The sequence below is a fragment of the Camelus dromedarius genome, chromosome 8, assembly GCF_036321535.1.
Source record: "Camelus dromedarius isolate mCamDro1 chromosome 8, mCamDro1.pat, whole genome shotgun sequence".
NCBI lineage: Eukaryota > Metazoa > Chordata > Mammalia > Artiodactyla > Camelidae > Camelus > Camelus dromedarius.
Window position 1 is genome coordinate 44,771,219 of NC_087443.1, and position 25,190 is coordinate 44,796,408.

Sequence of the window (25,190 nt, forward strand, 5' to 3'; positions counted from 1 at the left end):
TGGTAATTTGATAAAATGACTCACAGGACTCAGAAGTCATTATACTCATAATTCTGACTTACTACAGTGAAAGGATACAAAGCAAAATCAGCAAAGGTAGAAAGTGCAGGGAGCAATGTCTGGAAGAAACCAAGCATAAGTTTCCTCTCCAAGTAGAATTGCACAGGACACTTTTAATTATTCCATCAATACATTTTAACATGTGTCAAGTGTTGTTTGCCAAGGAAACTCACTTAAGTCTAGAAATCCAGGGGTTTTATTGAGCATGGCCCTGTAGACACATGATACTTACATGACTGATCATGATCACTGAAGCTCCAGATCCAAAAAGGAAAGCAAGTGTTCATGACAAGTCACATTGTTTGCACAAACTAGCTAGACAAATCGGTCTAGATAGTTCAAGGCCTGTGGTATGCAAAACACTCTTATCAGCTGGAACATCCCAAGACTTCAATTCCCATGAGTTGACCAAGGACAGTCATGAAAACAAACCCTTCTTGGAAATGTACAAGATTTGAGCAACTCAGTTCTGTTGAGATTTTTATTTCTTGCACAACTACCAAGATTACATTTTTTGTCCCAATATTTATTTTTCCAGATTTATTGAGATATAATTGACATATAACATTGTGTATGTTTAAGGTATACAATATGTTGATTTAATACATTTGTAGATTGTAAAATGATTACAGCTAAGGCATTAAATATCCACTTAAAACAAACAAACAAAAAAAAAACCCATTTTATACATGTGAAACCATTATACTTGTAAACCAAGACTGTTACTGTTTAATGGTAATAACCTAGATAATCACATCCATGGTCTATATAGTAGGTTCTCATTATTTGTGGTAGTTATGTTCTACAAACTTGTCATAAACACTGAATTAGCAAATGCTGTGCCATTGCGACTAGGGAAAATATAGGGTTAGAGTCCTGTGAGCCTCTGGTAACAACAGTTTGGTCAATAGATTAATATAGAAACTCATTTTATAGGTACTTCTGTTTAAACACATCTTATTAAATATGTATTGTTGATTAATTAACATGGAGCTCATGGCCAATAGCACTACAACTCATGCCCAAGTGAAGCTTATCTAACATACCTATTTTCTCCCCAAGGCACATTAAAACCTTCTTGTGCTGAGGGACAGTACACAGCACTTTAGTACCATGCTTGGGGGCCATTTTAAATATCAACATCACCAATGAAAAGCACAAAAATGCAAAAACATGACACTTAAATAGACCATGAAAATGACCATGAAAAGTTTATGATATAAGAAGTGACATAAGGAAGTCAGAACATAGTCTTTTTTGACCTCAAATGGTCAACTAAACTCCTGATGTTGTTCATATTTCACCAAAAATGTTCTCTTTTTGTTGTAGTATTCAATCTAAGGTACTATATTGCACTTAGTCTGTATTTTTTCAGTCTCCTTTAGTCTGTAACTGTTTCTCAGTATTTCCTTGTTTTGTCTTATCTTAACAATTTTGAGGAGTACCAGCTAGGTATCTCATAGGATGTCCTCACATATGAGTTTGGTTGATGTTTTTCTGATACTTAGACTGAATTTTGAAAAACAGTACTATAGAAGAAAAGTGCCTTTTTTTTATCACATCATACCAAGAATACATGATATCCGTATGACAGCAGAGGGGATGTTAACATTGAAGACTTTTAAGGTTGTGTTTGTCAGGTTTTTCCATTGTAAAGTTCACATTTGTTTCTTTCCCTACCTTATTCTTTGGGAAAAAGTTAGAGCTAGTTTTAGCCTATCGTCAGCAGGGGAATGGATATAGAATTAAGCTATACCTCCTGGAGGGAGGCAGTATCTATATATATTATTTAGAATTTTTCTGTAAGGAACATTTGTCCTCTCCTAGGTATTTATTTATTCAATTATTTATTTATAGGTGTATGTGTGTACATATTTATTTTATATTTTAGGTTATAATATGCTACTACCTTACTTTCCTTGTTGCTCAAACTATTCATCTTTGCCCATTGGGAGTTCTTAGAGTTTGGCTCCTGTGTCCTTTAGAAAGCTAAATTTTATAATTTAAATTTCTCATTAATTGACTGACTTTTCGGACAGGTTTAATGGAGAGTGAATGTGTTTATATGTGAGGGGTAAAGTAATGTAGGGTTAAAATACCCATTGGATACAACCAAGTTAAATGAAATCATGAATTCTGATAATGTAGAGATCAGAAGTGATGAATTATAAAAAAGAAAATAGGGATTTTTAAAGATAAATAGAATTGACTTTGTGATAAGTAAAATTAATGATCATCTATGAGTTATATTTTAGTACTCAGATTATTTTTATCAGACACATAGAAGAATAATTTCTTTTCCTCTTCTGCAATATTGTATCAATGGAAAAATGTAGTATGTAGTCTTTTGTATTTGGATTTTTTCACTTTTAAGCTTTATCCATATCATTGTAGATTAATATTTCGTTCTTTTTTTGTTGCTGAGTGTGGGCAATATGGATAGCCCATACTTTGTGCATGTTTGAGTTGCTTCTGGTTTTTGGCTATCATGAAAAGCACTGCTATGGATATTTGCATATAAGTCTTTGAATGAATATATGTTGCCATTTCTGCTTGGTAAAAATCTCAGAGTGGAACTACGGGTTCATATGGCAAAACTATGTTTAACATTTTGAGAAACTACCACATTGTTTGTCAAAATAACTGTACCATTGTGCATTCTTACTAGCAACATATGAGTTAAAGTTGTTCCACATTCCTGCTGACCCTTGATAATGTCAGTCTCTTTAACTTGAGCCATTCTGGCATTGTGTGTTCAGTGGTTTCCATTGTTGCTTGAATTTGCATTTTTCTATTGCTTCTTGTTCACTCATGTGTCTTTTTTATAAAGAGTTATTTGAAATATCTTCCCATTTTTTTAACATGATATTTTAGTATTTTTTAAATTTATAATAATTTTTTTAATGTTTGTTTTATTTTTCCAGCTCCATTGTCCACTGTCAGATAGAGATTTTACGGATATTTTCTCCCAGTGTGGCTGACCTTTTTCTTTCTTGTATATCTTCCTAAGAACAAATGTTTTCAATTTGTATGAAGAAAATTTTGTCACTGTTTTTTCTTTTATGAATTGTACTGTTTTTGTTTAAAAAATCTTTAACCAAAGTCACAAGTTTTTGTTTCCCTATTTTATTTTAGTAGTTGGATAGTGTTAATGTCATCTTTAGGTCTTAAATCCATCATGTGTGTCTGTGTGTTTAGTGCATGATCAGATAAAAGTCATGTTTTATTCTTTTTCAAAATGGGTACCTAGTTTCCCCAGCATCATTTATTGAAAATAGTATCTTTATTACATTGATTTGCCAGACACTTTAGTCAAAGTGAGGGTCTATATCTCGACTCTATTCTATTGATCTATTCATCTCTGCTTATCCAAACAAGGTGCTATTTTGATTATTGCAACTTTATAGTAAACCTTGAAATCAGGTAATGTAGGTGCTCTAAACTTCTTTTTTTTATGAAATTGTTTTGGCTATTCTTGTTTATTTGCCTTTCCATTTAAATTTTAAGATCAGTTTGTCATTTTGTTCTAAAGACTTGTGATTTTTACTGGGAATGCATTGAATCTATGCATCAGTGTGGGGAGAATTATCATCTCAATAAAGTTGTGCCCAGGTTTTACATGTGTGTTTTGGAGGATAGTTGTCAAAAGAGTGTTACTTTTCATTAGCAGGAATCAAAGTCATGATCCATGTTATTTAAACATAGACTCCAAAAATACTGAATGATCGCTTCTTGGCCTTTTGGCTAAGATCAAGTGTAATAACTGTCCTTAACAGTTTAATATCTGATATGTCCTCTATCCAAGGAGAATACATTAAATGGATTTTTAGAGCACAGAGTTGGAATAGGAGCGTCCTCCCTCCACTCCACGCGTTGAACTGGTGTTGCAGTTCCTGTAGGCATGGTTCACCCCTCAGGGAATAAAGCTGAAGTTTAAAAAATAGAATTAAAAAACAAAAACACTAAATGAAGGCATGCTAATGTCACCTCTTGTAGAATCATGTTTGTGCCAACTACTTTGCTTCCACTGTGCTCCCCAAGCCGACAATCCATAGAGCTCCAGAGCATTGATGAGTTCTGGACTGGCATAGGGAGAAGGACCCTTTTCCAAACAGCCAGGCTATGTCCTCTAAGCGCTGAAGCAACCCTGCTTACGGTCAGAAACTAATAGTTCTTTTTTGAGCAGTCGTTTGAATTGGTTCTCAAACCTTTGTCCATAATCTCATACTTTCCTCCTGTGCAGACATTGTGCTTGAGTTCCAGCCCTCCACCGTTCAAACATAGTTGTTCAAATCCAGTCCAAGGAGTCACATTACAGAGAAGCTACACAATACACTTAAGGCTCCACTTCCACCCTCCATTCCTCTGTTGCCACCAAGTGCTTTTCTTCTGTCTAGGAGTAAAACAGTGAATGATGATTGTACTCTAATATTTGGATCTGTGAGGAAAAAGAAGTGTCTCTTCTAGGTGAATCGAAATTTTTTAACAGTCACGTATATATAGACATACATAGATAATTTATTGTTTCACATTTGAGTATATTAAAATATAACCTAAGTTGACAGTTTACATGCTTTTCAATGAAGAAAGACTGTATATTGGGACTAAAAATATCATGAAAGTCAGGAACATAGAACTGGATTTGTTTTTCTTAGTTTATGAAGGTGAGGAGGGTTAGGCAGCTCAATAACTGAGGAAAGAAGATAATCAGGGGGACAATCTACAGAATATTTGTCACCGTGAGTAAGTACAATTGCCATTCTCTTTAATTATATTCTTAATACAAGATAGCTTAGAATAAAAATCATGGAATTTTAAATTGCCATGATGAGTAAGCATTAAGCAGAACAAATAAAATGGGATTGATTTTCTTCATGTTTAAATTTTTTGAGAGCCAAATAATATATCAGTAACCTGAAATTTCTGTTTCTACATGTTTCTTTATTGTCTCTTTTGAAACTAGATTTTTCAAGTATGTACTAATGGAAAGTCAGTCTATCACTCTTTCCATGGCTGTATTTATATTTTATATGCATGCAAAAGTTTGGAGTATTCTACCATTTCATTTTAACTTCCTAAGGCACAAGACAATATTCTTGAAATATTACCAACTTTTGACAACTAAAATATCACATTTTCAGAAGGTCCTTAACTACCAACTAGTTTTGAAGTTGGCTGTGAGAGACTGGATTTCTGGAAATGACTCATTTGCTGCTTTGTCTTATACTTCAGATACTGCTCTTTTAAATTCTGCCCATGACGAAAATGAACTCTGTTGTTCCATTCTCATAGGCAGCCACTGAAATCTGCAAGTGTTATTTGGGTGGTAGAGGACTAAAAGAATGTGAAGTGAATCTTCTGAAGTCTTCTTAGAAACATGCTTCACACTGCAGAAGGTTCTATAGAGATCAAATCCATTCCATAATTGTTTCAGCATACATTTATTGAGCTCCTACTATTATCGCACTGGATAATAAGTAGTGAACTAAGTGAAGTTCTTGTCCTCACAGAGCCTACGTTGTAGTGGGGTCATAAAGTCAACAAATAAATGACTATATAACTGTGAAATGAAGTCAAACCCTGAGATAATGCACCTGGGATAAGTTGTATTCAGATATAATGTGACTGACAGTTGATTCTTAGTCTTCCCACCCGTGTTTTCCAGTAGAGGCCTGCTTGGATTCTGATCTTCTAAGGGGCAGGAAATGGATGAGTGTAAGTGAGGAAGTGATTGCCTTATGACTGGACCTTCTTATTTCAGTATACATTTCTGACAATACAGAGCACATTTAAAAAAATGTTTATGGATTCTCAGTTGTAATATGTAATATATAAGGTTTTCTTTAAATAAAAGTATTTCACATTAATCTTTAGGAAACTTTACATTTCAGAACATTAACACGTTTTTTTCAGCATAGCTGTTTCATAGATTTCTTCCACTTATTCAATAAGTATCTATTCCAGTTTGTTGTCATTCAAAGTTACCATGTGATCCAGCACCCCCACTCCTGGGCATATATCCAGAAAAATGAAAACTCTAATTCAAAAAGACCCACTCACCCCAATGTTCATAGCAGCACTATATACAATAGCCAAGGCATGGAAGCAACCTAAATGTCCATCAACAGAAGAATAGATAACAGAGATGTGTGTGTGTGTGTGTGTATACACATTTGAGCAGATAGCTAAAAACCTAAGGAAGTAAGCCATGGTTAAAGTATATTTTGAAGGTATAACCATCAGGATTTCCTAATGGAATTGAGGTCCATTATAAAAAGAAGAAAAGAGTTAAGAATAATACTAAGGGTCTTTTTTAAACTTAAACTACTGTTTTGTATTTCAGCATCTGTTAAAAGAATAGTTTTAAGTATCAAGTAATTGTGGCCAATGATACAATTATCAGTATTAAACTATGACATTAATAGACTTCAAATAGAAAATAAATTTCTGTATTCCAAGATTCCTTTTTGAACTTATGACTTCTGAACCTGGCTTGAGCCTAACAACCGAAGTTTAGAAGACAACAAATTACTAGAATCAACAGTTCCCAGACTATTTGAAAGGGTAACGTTTGATTACTGTTTATGTTTTTTTTTTACTTAACATTCCTTTAAATTGTATAAAATATATTATTTAAACTACGTGAATTACAATAACTTTTACTTTAAAATGTTGTGATAATTAAAGCTGGGCTGGGGTATACAAAGTCAGGGAAAACTATAGATTCCTGTCTCTAAATAGGAGGAAAACCCATCTAAACATTTAATATGCTATCATCCTGCCAATATGCCAAATATACATATTTCAGAAAATTGCTAAAATTTTTTGGAGAGAAAATTAAGATTTTTTGCTCTGTGAAGCTGATTTTAGAGCTTGGTGCTTCAAAAATATGGAGGTTTACAAAGGTATTATTATTGTCATTAGTACAAAGCTACTCTCTGTATGTCATTACTCTTCCATTCAATGTAGTATCGACTAGTGTTAACAAGATCCCTGATTTCCTGAAACCATATCCATTTCTCTTTTATCTGGGTGCTCCTGTACTTTATGTATGTCCCTTGCTGTCTCCTTTGAGACTTTGCATTTATCCTTCCAGGGAGTGTATAAAAAGGCTATATTAGGTCAGAGTTACATTCTCTTCAGTGGTCAGGAAACATGACTTGGAACACTTCCATCAGTCTGCATTGAGTCTCATTTAACAACATGTTGTTAAATGGAAGAAAACATCTCCCAACGAGTGAATTTGTTCTGCATTTGTATAAATCAGCACTTAACAAACAAATTTATGTTTGAATATTTATCTTTTATTCATCTAAATTAAGACATTTCACTGAAATATGACAAGATTATGTTTTTATAACATTAATAGCAGAGTACCTATATAAAAGAGAAATTCCACAGCAGCACATGTAAAGTTAAATATCCCTCAGGACAATTTTATCCATCACAAAACAATAAAATTCTCTTTTAATATAGAATGTTCGGTGATTTGTCAACAAAATCTTTGTTGTCTTTTGTAAAACCCTGACTTGAGACACTCCCACAATTGTTTTGTCTTTTTTCTATCTGTATGTTTTGAATTCTGCCTATTAGTAAAGATTCTGGTCCCTATTTTATGGGTCCCAGCCTAAATCAAAACCATGATTCTGGAGAACTATCTACCAGATAGCATAACATCAAGAGAAATAAAATGTAAATTGAAATAAAAAAACTTTAAAAGAAATAGGAATAAACATAATCATAATAGAAAAACTTAATTTACAGTTCCTAACATGTTCCCTATTAAGTAGAAAGCATAATTAGCACTATGGATAAATCTGAAAATGGTAATTAATTTAAATGGAATAAAAAAAATTGATACTTGTATGCCTTAAATTGAGTTCCCACAAAAGCAGAGACTAAATAATTACTCGGATACAGTTAGTTTATTTCAAGAATGATGCCAAGAAACACAAGGGGAGGAGAAATTAGGATGGAGAATGGAGAAAACCAGTAAGGTTGTGCTAATGAACACATTACTCTATGGATATCTGGAACTCAGGCCCACTGAGGAACTCGGTGGAGAAATCTGTCATTATATGTCTCAGAATACCTCACTAGAGAATGCAGGAACTAGGCATTAGTCCACCAATCTCCTCCCATATTGGTTGAGTCAGGTCCTACCTCCCCGAGGGCATAAACTCATCTCATTTTTAGTTTGGGTTGCTTAAACAGAGCAAGACCCTCTGGTTATAGCATAAGCACCCCTGCAGCTGAGAGAAATAAAGTTAGAAATAAAAAGCCCATGATTCAGTTAGAGAGTGAGAAACACCACTGATTCTTTTAATATAGTTTTATATTAAGGAATCTATTAAGGGATTAAATGTACAAAGAGGTCAAAGAAAGGAAAACAGCCTAATACCGTTTTCTAGGTGGCACACTGATAGTGCACGAAAAGAATCATAAAAATCCTCAATATTTTTGGAAAATAGAAATAAATATATACTATCTATAGTATAGATACTGTCAGTATTTATATGCATGAGCCTAATATGGGAGTGTATTTCTGAATATAAATTATACATATATATAGCTCTATCACCTAATTAGGGAACATATTTGGTAGCACAGATGCACATCACACATAGGATAACCCTGAGGGTAGTGGGAATGATTGAATTATGATGTATCTTAAAGTGAGAGTTGACAGGATGTGCTGTGGATTTGATGTGGTATGAATGGGGAAAAAAATAATTGTTTTGCCTGAGTCATAGTTAAAAATGTCATTGCCTTTAACTGGAATAAGTGAGACTGTGTGAGGAGTTGGCTTAGAGGAAAATATCAGAAACTCAGTTTGGGACATTCATTTGAAATGGCTAATAACCATCGAAACTGAGTCATTGAGTAGTCAGCCATTTCTTTTTTTTTCCTCTGTAAATCTCAGAATCCCAGTTTATCCCTTCCCATCCCCTTCTCCCACTGTTAACCATAAGTTCGTTTTCTATGTCTGTAAGTCTGTTTCTGTTTTGTAAATAAGTTCACTTGTCTGTTTTGTAGATTCCACATATAAGTGATACCATTTTTATAAAATAATCCATTTCTAAAGTTCTGGAATTCAAGTGTGGTCCAGCCTGGAATTATGCATCTGGGAGTCAAAAGCATATAGACAGAATATATTTTTAAAAACTAAGGTGATTACAGTATGAGAAAATGAGAACCAGAAAACAGAGTGGAAAAGATAATGGACTAGGGCAGTGTAGTGTGATTGCTGTGCAGTAAAAATTGATTCGGGGTTAGTGCTCATAAAATTAGAGCAAGAACAGTTATCTTTTTCTTCAGTCACATCAGTTTTTGTCTCCCCCGAAAGAGAAGAATTCAGAGAGGGGGCAAAAGTATTGTGTAGCAAAAGATTTTAAAGATTTTATTAGTAAAGCGAAAGTACACCTTCAAGAACTGGATGCAGGCTGATCCAAGAGAGGATGGCAGCCGGGTCTTTGTCCCTCCTGTCTTATACCCTAAGGGCAGTCTCTTGATTGATTGATGGCTCTTGTCCCTGGAGTGCTTAGTCATGCCTGTCCCCTTTTGCCCATGTGCTTACCTATGATGCACACAGAAAAGCCCATGGGAGGGGGGACCCTAAACCGCAATGCTAATTATATTACAGTGAGCACTGGGTCATGTCCAGTCAGGTCCTTGTCAGTACCACACAGTCATGGCCATCCGGCCCCAACGGGTTTCTTGCTGGCACTCATTTAGAGGAGGTAAAGCCCCTTATGCTGAAGGCAGGCATACTGCCATTTTCCAGGCCATCCTCCCTCTCTTCCACCTTATCTGCCTCGTGCCCCCAGTTATCTAACTACCTAACAAGCTGAGCAGGTGCAGGCATGGATTTAACCAGGATGTGGTTTCACCAGGCCATGGTAGTAATAAATGATGGCAATGGTATTCTAGATGAAAACGTCTAGAGCAGTACATGTCACATGGAAGGTAGTCAATAAATATTTATTGAATTAATTGATCAAGTTAATGTATATGTATATGACATCTGCTATGTTTCAAACCAATATCTGGTCCCAAAACAACACAAAACAAAACTCCATAAAAGTAAAGTCAAGGGAAAAGATGCCTATATCATAACTTTTACTTCATATTTCTTCTAGTTGAAGTAAATAAAACAGCACATTAAAAAGAATACATATTTTTAAAAGAAGGTATCATTCTTTCATATGAATGTAACATGATTATATAAGTTAAAATATAGTAAGCAATTAAAATGTCTTTAAAATTAGTTTAATAATCTTATTGGCAACATCATTTACACATAGAATGAGTAGCTCTTCTCTACAAAGTATAATCCATTAGAAGTACCACTAAAAAAACTTTTTAAATATTAATACTAACATAAACTATTTCTGAGTAAATGTAATCAGTCATGTTTACTATGACATATAATGATACCTTCTCATAGAATCATAAATTATATGATTCTACCAAATTCTACATGATATAGTCTCTTCATTTGAAAATGTTTATTCCTAATAAATTTTGTTCAGTGACATCCTAACAAATTAGTATTACCTTATAATCATTAAAATGAAATGAAAATTGGTTTGAATATATGAACATATGAACTTAGAAAATTTTGTGGGGAAAATGAGTAGTGAAATAAAACTATGAGCTATTAGAACTTATTGTTGAAGTATATATAGTATAGTAGTCAAAACATCTTAGTTATCGAGAGACGACTTGAACAAAATAAATACCTTGAAGAATTTAAGAATATATCCATTTTTGTTCATATATCAAGCTAATAATGTATTGTTTAATAAATGGGGTGGATACAAATATTTGAGGAAAGGGGAGAAATTGGATTGGCACCTGCTCTCTTAAACCAAAATATATCCTACATAGATCAACAATTTTAATGTTTTTAAAAGTGGAAAAAATAAGCCCATGAAGTCCTAGAGGAAATGTTGCATAAAACTGCTTTACTATCATAATTAATATCTCAAATTTAATATTTTATTTTATATTTTGGCTTTTCTAAGTATGACATAATTGCCAAAACATATGAATAAAATTATTAAAAACTTGAGCAAATGAAATTTAACAACTTGGGAGAAAATAGTTGCAATATGACAAAGAGCTAATATTCATAGTAAGTATACTATTCTTGCAAATTAATTACTAAAAAAAGATAACCCTACGTGTAAAAACAGAAACCTTGAAAATTTTATTTTCACAAAGAAATATGTACAAAAATGATAAAATTCACAGCAGTAATTGTTAGGGGAAAAATTAAGATGAAAGTTAAATTTTCATAAATGGGTAATAATTATATATACTATAGCAAAGACTCAATATCGATATAAAATAATAAAGTGTCTATGTGGGTTGTAATGAAGAACTTTCTGACATACTGGAAAGGGAAAAAGCAGAATTTTTCATAAAAAATTGGGAGGTTTTGTAGTCATGTAAGTATATAAGCATACATGTACATACATGTATATTCCCAAACAATTTGCTTAGAAAAAACACAGAAGAATAACCAGGAAGCAAATTGTTACAAGTTAATGCACTAAAAGAGAAAAACTCTATTGGGATACCTAAATGTGGAAAAAACAGGAAAATGCACATCTTCAGTACACACATGTTTTCATGATCATTTTTTCCTTTAAGCCACTTATGGCTTCCCTATTGCGTTCCCTTTCTTCCAATTGTATCATTCACAAGTCATGCTTCTTCTGCCTTTGGATTTTAATCCTTAGCTCCATTCTGTATTTCTCTTTCATTGCTTCTTTTTCTTTGGTTCCTGAGATGACAACGTGAAAAATTAATTTGATTCCAATTTATCAGGTGACTTTTTTTAAATTCAAAACTGTTTTCTTTGATTCACAATGACAGTTAATATGTTAGCAGCTTGCAGTTGATGAACATAAAACTGATTTTGATGATTTAGAAGAGAATCAAAGTATAATTCCCCAAGCTTTTGAAGAAATTAATTAGGTGACAGTGTGTGAAAATAAAAGATAATTATTATGCTTTTTTTCTTGCTTCAAAGCTGGAGAAAATTCAGGTTAGAGATTTTTGCTTAAATTGGAGCAGGTAAAAAGGCCCTTAGACTTTGTTAATACATTCATTGGCCTATTCGCCATCTATAAAATCTCAAATGAAATCCAGATATTTTTGAAAGTAGGCATTTTTTTTATTTTGTCACAGAAGACTAAACCCTAGATAAAAGCTGCAGTAGATGACAATAATGAACAAATTATGAAAAATGCTTTATTTACACTCTTCATATAAAGATTTGCTTTAATTCTATTAGGTCAATAACATGTATTTTCACTTGAAAATTAATATAAATTCCACAACCTGTGTTTCATAGTAGGGAACATGCCTTAAAGTAATTTTCAGTCTTCAGTTTCTAGTACACAAGACAAAATTTAAACATATAGTGACCTTTTCTTGGAAGGAGGTGGGAGCTTGAGCTCTGCTCAGGAATTATTTTATCATTAATTTCCAATCAAAGTTTAGTTTATGCTTGAAAGAAAATCAAGGTATTCTAAATTCCATTTTCCTCTTTCCTTCTTGTTGCCTAATTTCTTTCAAAAAAAATTACTAGTCAAACTTATCTGGATTCTATGGTTGGGAACCTTCTGCAGTTGATTTTATTGTTTTTGTATGAAGCTCATTCTTAAGAATCAAACTATTTACACATATTCTATTACTGACTTTTTTTAATGCTTGAAAAACTGCTTCTTGAATAACTGATTTCTGACAATTAACAAAAGTCCTCATTTATAGGTTTAGGACATAATCTCTCAATTAAAAAAGTAACATTGGGTGGATGGAAAAAGTCTGAAAAGCTCATTCATTCTTAATTCTTAGTGAAACTTGTTGCTTTTTTTCTGATTACTGTGTTTACTCCTGAACAGAATTAGAATTTTAAATTTTCTGTCAATTTCTGAGATTATTTTCCAGGAATTTAAATACTATTTATTTGACGGTGGTAGACTATGACTGAAAATGAATTCATAAAATTAAAATATATATTTAAACCGATTGAGAGTTAAGTTAGGATATTTGTCTTACAGATATTTACATTTGAAATCATTCAAACAAAGAATGAATCTCTAGCCAGTGCAATGCCTCAGTTTTTGTTTTTGTTTTTGTTTTTTAAGGAGAAGAGGAAAAAGGTGGACTGGTAACCAGTGAAAACGACCCTTTTGGGACTGGCAGTCAGATTGGGAAAAAGAGGTATACGGATCACTAAATGTCATGGAAAGGGGATGTATTTCTTTGCAGAATATATGAATTTATTTTTTAAGAAAATGTGAGTTTATATGTGTAAATACGTATATTTATATGTATATTTCTAAAAATAGTTGCTTAGAAAAATGTGGAAAATCTAGATAAGTGAGTTTTCTTGTAGCTTTAAAACAAAGTTTGAAATTCAGTCATATTTTCAGATTTCAAATTTCATCACACTAGGTCTGTGAAGGATTTTATATTTCAGGCAAGATTTACACTTCCCTCAGAAATCTCAGTGTATGGAGCTTCTGCTACATTGTGAAGATTCAGGACATCTGACTTAGCTGGGTTTCCTTCCTTCCCCTTCCTCTTCCCTTCCAACCTCTCTCCACCACAGGTGTGCTCTATCTGCCTTCTCTCTGTTCCAATCCTGTGGCCAGCTCTGGAAATCCTGCTCACTAGCCCCAGCCTGCCTTTGCTGCTCTTTTTCTGCTTTGTATTTTTAGGTTGTTTTTTTTTTTTTGTTTTTTGTTTGTTTTTTTTCAAAGCATGGACTTTGTCCTGGCTGGAGATTCATTCTTTTCTTGAGCAACTTGGGATATAAATATCTGTAGGAATGGAACTCTGTCTTTGATGGTACACGCCGTCCCTGGGAGGAGACGGTTTGCCAATAAATAATTAAACTCCAGTGACACGGGAGTGACATGTGAAAAATGTTAGGAGAACAGCAGCTAGAGCACTGACTCCGGAGGAGAGCGGGAAGAAGCCTCCCGGTGGAGAGAGAAGGGAACATTCAGCCAGGGCAAGGGAAGGAGAGAGTTCAGCTCAGAACACAGGCTGGTTTCTCTCTAGGACTCATGGGTGAAACAACAGGCAATTATATATAGGGCTGCTTTGCTTGGATGGTACACTTGATGAGGATTGCTTTTAGCATAAAATGCCTGAGAGAAGTGGAGGGGAATAAGAGTGGAGAGTCTGGGGAGAGTGGGAACCATTTTGTATTCTCCCGTTACATTCTCTTCTAGGTGCTCTCCCCTCCTCATACCTTCCACAGCCAACCTTACGTGAGTGATCACATTTCCACGCCCAACTCTTCTTGACCTCTTGTTCTAGTTCCAGTTTTATGTTTCCTATTTTTATCCTAGTTCTCCCAGAAATGAGCTCTATAGCAGACAAAATTTCTTTCATAATGTATACCTCTTGTCTCCTTGTCTGAAAAATGGTAATTACCACCTCACTGGTCTTATGAGAATTAAGTTAGTTCACAGAAATAAGTACTTAAACGGGGTTCAATATACAGTATACGTAACGAATGATAGCTGTAGTTAACATTTATCGCTTGTCACACAGACTGTTTCCCTCATTTCTAACGAAGCAGTAAGCTCTTCGAATACATGGATTATCTCGCTATTATTCACAGGTTTTGAAACAAAAACTAAGCCAAAATAGAGATTTGATGAATGATTGGTAAGAGTAATTTATTAATTAACCCAATGAATATCATTTTTCATTTTTGATACATGCCATATTTTTCAAGTTGATTTTTTTATCATTTTATTCATGTTTATAGTTTCCTTGAACTACAATATTTTAAATATAAAAAAGCATTGGATATCATGGATTTTGCGTTGTTTCAATTTTACTTGCACTTAACAAAAGGTGTTGACAAACTGCTCTGCATAGAAGGTAACAAATCAATATCAGAAAGGGAATTACTTTTGGTGATTTACCACCCGTGTCTAGGAACGCTCTGGAAGCCCCAGGCCAACACTGAAGGCAATGTGATGCTTTATATAAATCTGTGAGCTCGAGCAGTGCTTGACTTTATATCTCTGATATATGGGGGGTGCCATACTTCTACTTATTTCTAGGATCATCTCTTTTTCCTACAAAAGTTTCTAATTCTGGGTGCAGATTAGAATCACCTGGAGAGCTTTCAAATTAAGTAAGAATGGGAGGGGGAAGGGGCTGGCAACAGTAGGGTTTCAAAGCTCTGCAGGTGAGTCCAGTTGCAATCAGGTCTGAGAACCACCGCGCTACAGGTCGGTCTCTGCACCTCTTAACCCCTAATACCGTACACCTGTGCCTTGACGCGGTTGCCCTGGGAACACCACTACGTAGTTAAATAGGCCCCACAGGAAGTAAATTCCGGGAAGAAGGAGGTCTTCCTCCATACTGCTTGTGGGTTCAAGGCTGCAACGCCAGTCCTTCCTACGTCTCCAGACTGCCGGCCTGCCTGCCTCGCAGGTTTCAGACTTGCCAGCCCTGTAATAGGTGAGTCAACTCCTTAAAATACATTTATTTCTCTCTCACATATCCTCTTGGTTCTGTTTCTCTAGAGAAACTGATTAAACTTTAGTCTGACAGGGGCTTTATCTTTAAACCGTAGAGCCCCGTTAGTACCTGTTACAGAAGGGCAAACTAAAGCCTGGAAAGAAGTAGCTTGTCAAGGTTCCACAGCTAATTAAAGAGTCGGGGTGGGGGCGTTAAACCTATGTCTATCTGACTCTGAAGACAGAGCTTTGTTCATAACCCATTACTGTCGGTAAGAATGTTTGGGAAGCATTGTGTAATATGGTACAAGTTAAAATGAAATACTTGTCGTGTTTCGAAGATGTGATTAAAGGTGTTGTGCCCTCCAGTGCTCAGTCCTACCACAGAGTTTGTATTTACTCCTGACTTTTCTAGAGGAGCTGATCCTTCAGTGTATTCCTCTTCTGAATAGAAAACCCTACACTTCTTTTACTTTGATGAAAGCGCATTAATTAGCACTCTTTCCAATTTGCAAACTGTGAAAATCCCAAGGGTTGGGATAATAAGGATTAAAATAAAACACTTAAGTACAAAGGGCTACCTCGGAACTAATGGGATTTATACAAGCAAAAGTCCTCTCAGCATATGCTTGCTTATATGATTTTTGCCCCTACCTGCTATTTTAGGTCATTTTTACAGCTTTTAAACGGCCATGAACCAGGCTTGTACTTAGCCGCCTGGTGGAGTAGAGGTGTTAATTACCTCGTTCACACACCCGTGCTAAGCAAGGCGAGCACTAAAATCCCCCAAGTGGACCCAGGCCATGTTTTTTGCCATCTGCTACTCAGGTGCTCTGGGGCACTTACTTTCTTTTTTTTCCTCAATATTTTCCCCATTGTTCTCATTCAGAATGGCATTTATATTTTTATTAAACTGCAAAATAACAATAAAAATCTAAATAGCCCCTTAGAGGAAAAATTGCTTAATCATAACAGCATTGTACAATCTTGACTCATCCTTATGAGATTTCTCAGCATCATTGGGTGTTTGTTTATAAATGCATACTTGCTTTGTAATTAATTATAAAGCTATAAAGAAAGTCTCCTGGTTAAAGCTATTGACTGCAGGCTTATTCCCCATTATTTTCTTAAAAACTTAAAAAGAAGTTGCTGCCTCTATTAAAAATGAGTTGATAAAGTGAAGGGTGATGTGAGGATCACAATATTTATATTCTGGCCTTTGATGTATATGGATTTTTGAATAAGCTGAAAAACATACTTGTATACTCGAACACGAGCAATGGCTCTCCTACTTTCCTATGTATTTCTTCTGGGGAATTTTGAGTCTTTCCCTTAATGCACTTAGTGATTAGCATACTATAGTTGAACAATGATGTTTAAACAATGCAATGTTGATTGATTCAGCCTACAACAGAGAGCGTTCTGTTTATGTCCCAGTCTTCCCAGTCTGGCCCACCCCAAATAGGCCAGAATTAGTATCATCATGGGTAAAATATCTACAGGATGATAAACATTTATGGTATTGGAGTTCCTATCAGTTTAACCCCACTCACTCTAGTATACAAATTCTGAGTAATTTGCTTTGTTCACATTTGTTCTAGAAACTTGGGCTGGTCCCACTCAGTCTAAAATGATTAAATTTTAGTTCATGTCATTACCTGTTTTCTGCATTTTGGTTTTTCACTACCGTGTCCTAATCCTTCTGTTTTATTTGCAGTTACATTTACCCACTTGTTTTCTTGTTTTTGCTCACATGCAAACAGATGAAGGTGGCAACTGTGCATAGTCAGGATTTTGCCTCAGATCAATTACATAAACATCCTTACACAGCCAGAAAAAGTCATCCATATATTTCTCTTAATTTAAACCATGTTCAACTTAAAAAAATAGACTTTGCATCACTTGTGCAGTATATTGTACAAATATGGATTTAGTGTATTCTATATCCTTTGCACTTACTACAGTTGGCAAACTCAGTAACCTTCAAGGCTTATTAAATTTGTCGAAGCCTAAGGAAAAGAACAAATATGTTGGTGAAACTAGACTTTGTAGTGATCACAGAAGATTGCAGATGCAATCGAGTCTGACCTAATGAAAAAAAAGTAATGCTGGAATTAAGATTGAATAGGTACAACACATTTAGTAGCATGGCTTTCTCAAGCAGTTTTAACCTCATGGTGTAACCTTTGGTTTCATACTGGTCAGCAACCTGAGATGACAGTATTACTGACTGGAACCAGTTATGAACGCTTTAAAGCAACTGTGGGAATACTGAGACTCCTTGCCATATGTGGAAGAATTTTAAAAAATTCTCAGCCAGTAAAAATTATTTTACTCTACCTTTAAATTGTTATTTCCTAAAATAAGTGTGTGAAATTTCTATTTTTACTTGCCCATTGTATGTGTGTGATGTATGCATGTAATGTATAATTGGAAAAATGCCAAAGGACCTGTGGTTTATTGGCTATCAACCTTGAAATAGGAGCAGAGTGGGAGTTATATCCTAGTTTGGGCATATAAATGAACACGTCCTAAGTGTATGAACACCCAAGTCATAATGATATAAATCAGTGATATTTGGAAATATATAAAACTATGTAATACAATATGTATTTCATGTTCATGAGAATGCATTGTATTCATCAAATCTTCAATTAGTAAAGTGGTTCTACGTGCGGTAGTGAATCTTTGTGAGGCTGGAGAGAAGCTGAGGAATTGGCTTTCTGTTAAACACGGTGAAATGCAACCAATCTGGTACAAACTGCTGTTTAACCTACTGGTTTCTCTACTTGCAACTTTCAGTCTTCCCCTGATTTCAAAGCACCAGTCTAGTGCAGGGAGGGATTTCAGTGGCACCACATCAGGCAAGCTTATGTTATTTAAATGCAGAATATAGTCCCAGGGTAAATACATAATTTTGCTTCTGTCCCCTTATAACCTTGAAAGGAAAATGTTTGGATTTTACAGATTAGTGTAACTTGCTGCCTTTTTTGACTAAGAAGTATTGAATATTCAAGGAGGCAAGGTTATAACCCACATTTACTGTAACATCAGGTAGGTTACACAGGGCAGATAAATTAGACAAGGATCTTTGCATTTGGTTCAAACATTTGTCCCTGGGTCATTTAACAATAAGTATAGGAGTGCTAGGGTGGATATTTTAAAATTGTGTCCCATTACTGGAACTGTGGAAAACTGAAATTCAAAAGGAATGAATGTTAGAGCCATGTGAGTCAGCTCCATATATACAGTCATGGCCATGTTTTTGCAATTATTAGATTTAATTCTTAATAATTTTACAGTTGTGTGAATATAGCTCACTTCAGGCTGGGAAGGAAAGAGTCTTAGAGCCAAATACTTCTTTCTTCTCGCACTATATTAACAAGTACTCACAAATGTTAACATATTTGGTAAATATCAGCAAAGGACCAACTATAACGAAGTTATCAGTTTGGCATGTGTTATAAAGACAAGCAAATTCTAAAGAGAAAAATCTGAGATCTAGCTAAGAAGTTAAGTGAATCAGTTTCTATAAATATCTTGACGTGTATCGACTGATGGATGAAGTCTAGCAAAGTCTAATGAATAAAAAATACTGGAACCAGCACTTGGGTTAAAATAAGCAGTGATAACAAGAGAAAGTCAAAATCAGTCCATCAAAAACTCAATTCAGCAACAACATATAAATACATAAACACACATAAAACTCCAAGTCATTACAATTTGGAGACCTTGTGAGTTAAAAGCCGTACATACTGAAAACACTTGAAGATTCAGTTGGTTACCAGCTCCATTTGACTGACCCGTGTCAGGACTGTAATTTAAAATATATATATATGGCATGTGCTCTGCAGCTGATTTAATGAAGGAACAAGGGAAAGTTCAGAGTTATTCTCTAATCTAATCCTGTGGTCTCAAAGTTAATCCTCAGATCAGTAGCCTCAGTAATATCTGGGAAATTACTAGCAATACAAATTCCTGCCGCCATCTCCCCTCCCCTATCAGGGAATCAGAATCACTGTGGGTGGGGCCCAGCCGTATTTGGTTAACACTCAAGATTGGGAACCACTGCTGTGTCCTATGTTTTTCAGTTAATGAGGAAATTGAGATAAGTGGTCCTGGCAGAGCAGGTTACTGGGATAGAAGTTCTAGGGAGGTTTCTATTAACCAACAGTTCTCGTAAGAACCAAAGTTATTTTAGAATCAGGTGGTCTTCTAAGGATGCTTTGAGAAATGAAATGAAAGAACTGTCTAGGGAGGTAAAAATGTTTCTTCTCTAACTGCTGGGTTGACAAAGTTATAGAGATTTTTGTGAGAAATGGGGGTTTAATCCTTGACTCTAATATCCACTGCAATGTGAGGCTTTATGACTTTATGTTGAATTAAGATTTCATGTAGTTTAAATAGACAACTTAGGTGTTGATCAAGTCAATCCAAATTGCAGGTTTGCAGAATTGATAAGTAACCAGCTTTCTTAAATGATTGATAGGGTTTTTGACTAATTTACCCAGGTGTCAAATAGGCATACACCTAATCTATAAAAATTGTGATATACAACCAGATTCAAGAGAGAACTTAGCATTCATGACAGTAAGTCTTAGGTTCAAGCTCTGACTATGGCTGTTATTACTGCTGTAATTTTTGAATGCCTTTTACCTATGATTTTGAGCAAGTAAGCTTTGAATTTTGCCTTTATTGGATGAGTCAGGCATTGAACAATGTCTGCATTATTGTAATGGTAGCTATTCCTGGAAATATCTTATTTGGAAGGTTCTAAATTATCTAAGAAACTGCATTCTTAAAGTAAAACCTTTCCTTGTTAAGCCCCTGATTTTTTCCCTAAATTAGGTGATGCTGATGTAATGAGCAAGATCATAAGACCCTGTTACAGTGCAGTATGGATTTATGGACCAAGGTCACATTTCATTTATAAGACTAGTATATTTTAGAAAAGAAATAAGAGCCGATTGTTGACTTGACTTAGTGTAGTACAGCTTGACATGTGTAGTCTAGCTTGAGAAGGTCTGATCTCCTTCTGTAAGAACCAGAATGAAACCCACTAGACTTGCCAACAAAAGCCATCAACCCTCAGGAGTATCCTGGTACCAGGTCATTGGCCCCACCCATGCTTTTGTTTTTGACACCTGCTGGCACTTACTACATTAATTTTTGTCTCTCTCCTTACAACTTAAGAAAGGTCTGGCCTTTGTTTATAGTTGGAGCAGTCTGCAGGGAGCATTAAGTAGAAGATTTTAATTCTAAAAGCTTCATTCCTTTTCTGATTGATGTCTCCTAGTGAAAAGTCCTGCTGCTTTGAAATGAACACAAACTGTTTTCACAAATATTGCACATGGACATAATAACTGAGTGTATGATTGTACACACACATATAACATTGTGGATTGTTAATGGTTATGTTTAGTTTCATATTAATGAAGATGAGTACAAGTTATTTCAAAAGAGATTATTAAATTTTAGTTGATTAAATTCAGCTGGCACCAAGCATGGAATAATTATTCATTCCTATTTTAAAATCTTGAATTGTTCAGAGTAAGTAACTTCAGTTTTCTCTAATTATATTGATAATGTTTGTCTTTCTTAGGATATCTCAGTGTGAATACCCCCACCACCCCGTCCCTCTTTGAACAGCAACATATGATACGCCTTTTGGTGTCTTTTTACTATGACATTATGTGTTCATATAGTTCGGTATTTTGATCTCCAATAGTGTGTTAAAAAGAGACTTTTCCCCTATATGTATATATGTATTTTTTTTTCTTTTTGAGTCTTTACCATAGATCCACTTAAGCCCAGCAGCGTGACTAATTTGTAATTCCATTCAGAAAAATTACCATTCTTTCTGGTATTTTGCTCAGCAAGAATGATAAAGCCTCAAATGCTAATTAACAGTTTACTTCTCAGAACTTTTACAAGATGAAGTGTTAACAGAGCTGGACTTGACAGCGTTACCATCAGCTGTTTCAGTTTTTCCTGTGAAGTGAAAAAATGAGTTAGAGCAAATTGTGGTTAGAATCAAACCTGTCATCCTAGGCTCTCCTTGGGCGTACCTACGTTTCCTGATCCCTCGTAATTTAGGTCTTTTTCAGTGAAAATTTCAAGTAATTTGATTTGCATCTGAAATGTGTTTTTTAAAATATTCTGTGATTGGTGTTATGGATTGAGAATATTCAAGAAGGCCTTCTTCCAACCTATTTAAATGGAGCCATTCAATCACATTGACTAGTTGAACTTCTTCAGAATTACACCTTCTACCAGAAGTACAAAGTAAAGAGTTGAGAATTTAAAACCATTATTGAAAAAACTTAAAACAGGCTGTGAAGGAAATAAATGATCATACTTCCCATATATCTCTTAAAATACAAAATATAGTTTAAAAAATTCAAACCATACGTACAGAGTTAACTTTCTCTTGCTCACCTCTCCTGTCCTTCTTTCCATAGGTAATCACTATTAGTATTTTCATGTGTTTTGTTTCAAAATGCATGTGCAAATAAAAATAAATCTACATTCATATGTACATACACATACATATCATGACATTTCTGTTTACACAAAAGCATCATACCATATATACTGTTTTGTATTTTGCCTTTCTCCTGTTATAGATATCTTGTATTTTTAAAACAGATTTTCCATTGATAAGTTAGACTCTGTCATTTATTGTGGGTGCTTTTTAATAAATGTACCCGTAGATTAATTTGGAATTATTAGATCATTCCTAAGTACTTGCATTTTTTTATACAGGCAGATGGCCCTCAAAAAGTTACACTAATTTGTATGCTCACCAACAATGAATGAGAATATGTTGTTTTTAACTTGATATTGAACTGAAAGTAAGCAAAGTACAGATTCACTTAAAAAAAATTGATCCCTATCATGACAGTGAGGAAAGAATATATTGATCTTTGTGAAACTGTATAATAGCTCTATTAAGGATTTTAATTTCAAGATTATGCTGTGGTTTCTGTACATGGTAAATGTTCAGATGGTACAATAACTTCCAAACTGTTTACTAGTGTATATTGAGGATCTGAATGCTAGAATTTGCTTGATATAACAGGAGCTGAACAGTATTAAGCTTAAAGTTTATGTATAAATTGTCTGAACTCACAGAAGGATGGTTCATCTTTTATAGACATTGAACACTAGTTAGTGAACTGTCAATAATAATTGACAATCTAAGTTGGCTACATACATCACAACACAGTCAAATCCGAGTCTTACCACCATGCTGCTAGGCTGGGCTTGTTACTGTTTTACAGATGAGAAGAGCAAATAAGTTTGTCTGGCCTTAATACTAAACACAGAACATGGCCTATTGGATTTGAACCCAGAATTCCTCATTCAAAGACCGTTTGTTCTTTTACTGTACCATGTTATGCAACACTGAGCACTGATTGAAATTATAGGGCAGGATCTTGGTACTCTTTGAAAGTGCTCTGTGAAGCATAGGAGATAATTGAAACGTTGATACATAGTTTTCATAAATTGCACGATTAAATTCAGGAAAGATAAACTTCTTCAGATTTGACAAGTATTCCAGCATCACTTATATTTTATCTGCTGTTATATGTATACGTAATTAGATTATCAAGCTAAACTTCTAAAACAGATGTGAATATCATTGACAACTCAAAAGGCATTTGCATAGTTATTATAATTTGATTTCCATCATGATTTTGCTTTTCTCAATTGCAATAATATAAATCTATTTAAGTTTGGGGAAACGTTGAATATTTATTGCATTTATTTTGTATTTGAGGGCTGATGCAGCAGTATTTAAGTTGTTGATTAAAAAAAAAACTGTGCTAAGCAATTCTTAATTGATGAGCCAAATTGCTTTTCATGTACTCTGAAAAGTTCCTTTAACACATGTAAACATAAATGAACCTCTTAGCTTTAGATTATCAATGTGCAGATTTATTCTGAATATCAAATAAGTCATATCCTCATAAATACCAGTGTTATCTTTCTGTGTATGTTCTGTTCAATAGCATCATTTCCTTATTGTAATTGCGATACATAGAGGACAAAGAACCAAACCAAATAAAGATATTTACAATTTAGTGAAAACAGTTTTTCCTGCTGTTAGAAGGGATTTTATTCTGTGGAGATGAGAAAATTAGTTATCCATACTTTAAATACTCTTCAATTCTCCAGATCTGATAGAAGCTCAATGAGATACCCAGTGAATAGTCTTCTTTCAAGATACAAAGAAAGGGGACAGTTATTGTGGGAAAAGTGTTTATCAAGAAATTTAAACTATTATTATATGATCCAGCAACCCCACTTCTGAGTATTTATGCAAAGGAAATAAAATCAGTATCTTGAAGAGATACCTGCATGCCCATAGTCATTGCAGCATTATTCACAATAGACAAGACATAGAAACAGCCTCAGTGTCCTTCAGTGGGTGAATGAATAAAGAAAATGTGGTATATACCTACTTTGGAATATTATTCAACCTTAAAATGAAAGAAATCCTACCATGTGTGAAAACGTGGAAGAAACTGGAGGACATGCTAAGTGAAATAAGCCAGACACAGGAAAAACAAATACTTCATGATCTCACTTATATGTGGCATCTAAAGTAGTCAAACTCATAGAAGCAGAGAGGAGAAGGGCAGTTCCCAGGGGCGAGTGGGTACAGGGTGGAAAAGGGGAGGTGTTGGGCAAAGAGAACAAAGTTTCAGTTGTAGACAAGGAAAGATTTTCCCTTCTTCCCTTCTAGATTCTTTGGCCTAATTAAATTGACATAAAACGGATTAATAAGGTAAAAATCTAATTTTATGTTCAGGAGTGCCATAAAATATAAGAATCAAAGGCAGGCAGTTGAGGCTTCTTTACCATCCTGAGCTAAGGAGAAAGGGATAGGGATCTGGGGCTTCAAAGAGGAGGAAGACAATTCACAGGAAGATGAATAACTTAGTAAACAAATGTTTGTCATGCCATGCAGATAAAGCTTTCATATATATATAAAAGCTCTCTTCCTGGTGTAGTCCCCCTATCTAAATTCTTTTAGGCAGTTAAGGGAGAGGTAAGAAGCTTTTCCTGAGTCTGCTGGGTCTAAATTGCTTCTGGTTGAAAACAATCCTCATGTCAAAGTGACACATTATGGGGATGGCGTATTCTATTCCTCACAGTTATGCAAGATGGATAGGTCCTGGAGATCTAATATATAGCATGGTGACTATAGTTAATAATACTGTATTGTATACTCGACTTGGCTAAGAGTAAATCTTGAGATGGTTACTATATGAGGTGATGGTGATATTCATTAGCTTAATTGTGTGGATCATTTTACAGTGCATACATATATCAAAACATCAATCTGTGCACCTTAAATGTATACAGTTCGCATTTTTCAGTAAGACTGAAAATGTAAAGAAAGAGATTTTAACACAGGAATGAGCATGATGAGCATAAGACCTAAGGTATAGATGCTGGAGTGCTTGAAGGCTGGCTTGGAATTGCATTTGGGAAGGTATTTGCCTGTCACTTGCGACAAGTGCCATATAGCCTGGGAGAGTGTCTAGCATTATTGTCAAGAGGTGCTGTGGCCAAAGCCAGGGAAATAGGAGTGAAAATCGAACATAATGGCTAGTT

The 25,190-nt window shown here is 34.7% G+C and overlaps 1 protein-coding gene and 1 non-coding gene across 2 annotated transcripts in view; both read left to right on the top strand.

Moving 5' to 3' along the window:
• Positions 1-25,190, top strand: part of PCDH15 (protocadherin related 15) — a 1,333,392-nt gene that overhangs the window by 104,362 nt on the left and 1,203,840 nt on the right. Inside the window, exon 2 of the mRNA XM_064488173.1 lies at positions 13,221-13,296. The gene's annotated coding sequence lies outside the window, so the exon portion shown is untranslated. The remainder of the gene's footprint in view (positions 1-13,220; positions 13,297-25,190) is intronic.
• LOC116156153 (U2 spliceosomal RNA) lies at positions 3,785-3,975 on the top strand. Its single transcript, XR_004140003.1, has one exon. It is a non-coding gene; the product is annotated as a U2 spliceosomal RNA (small nuclear RNA).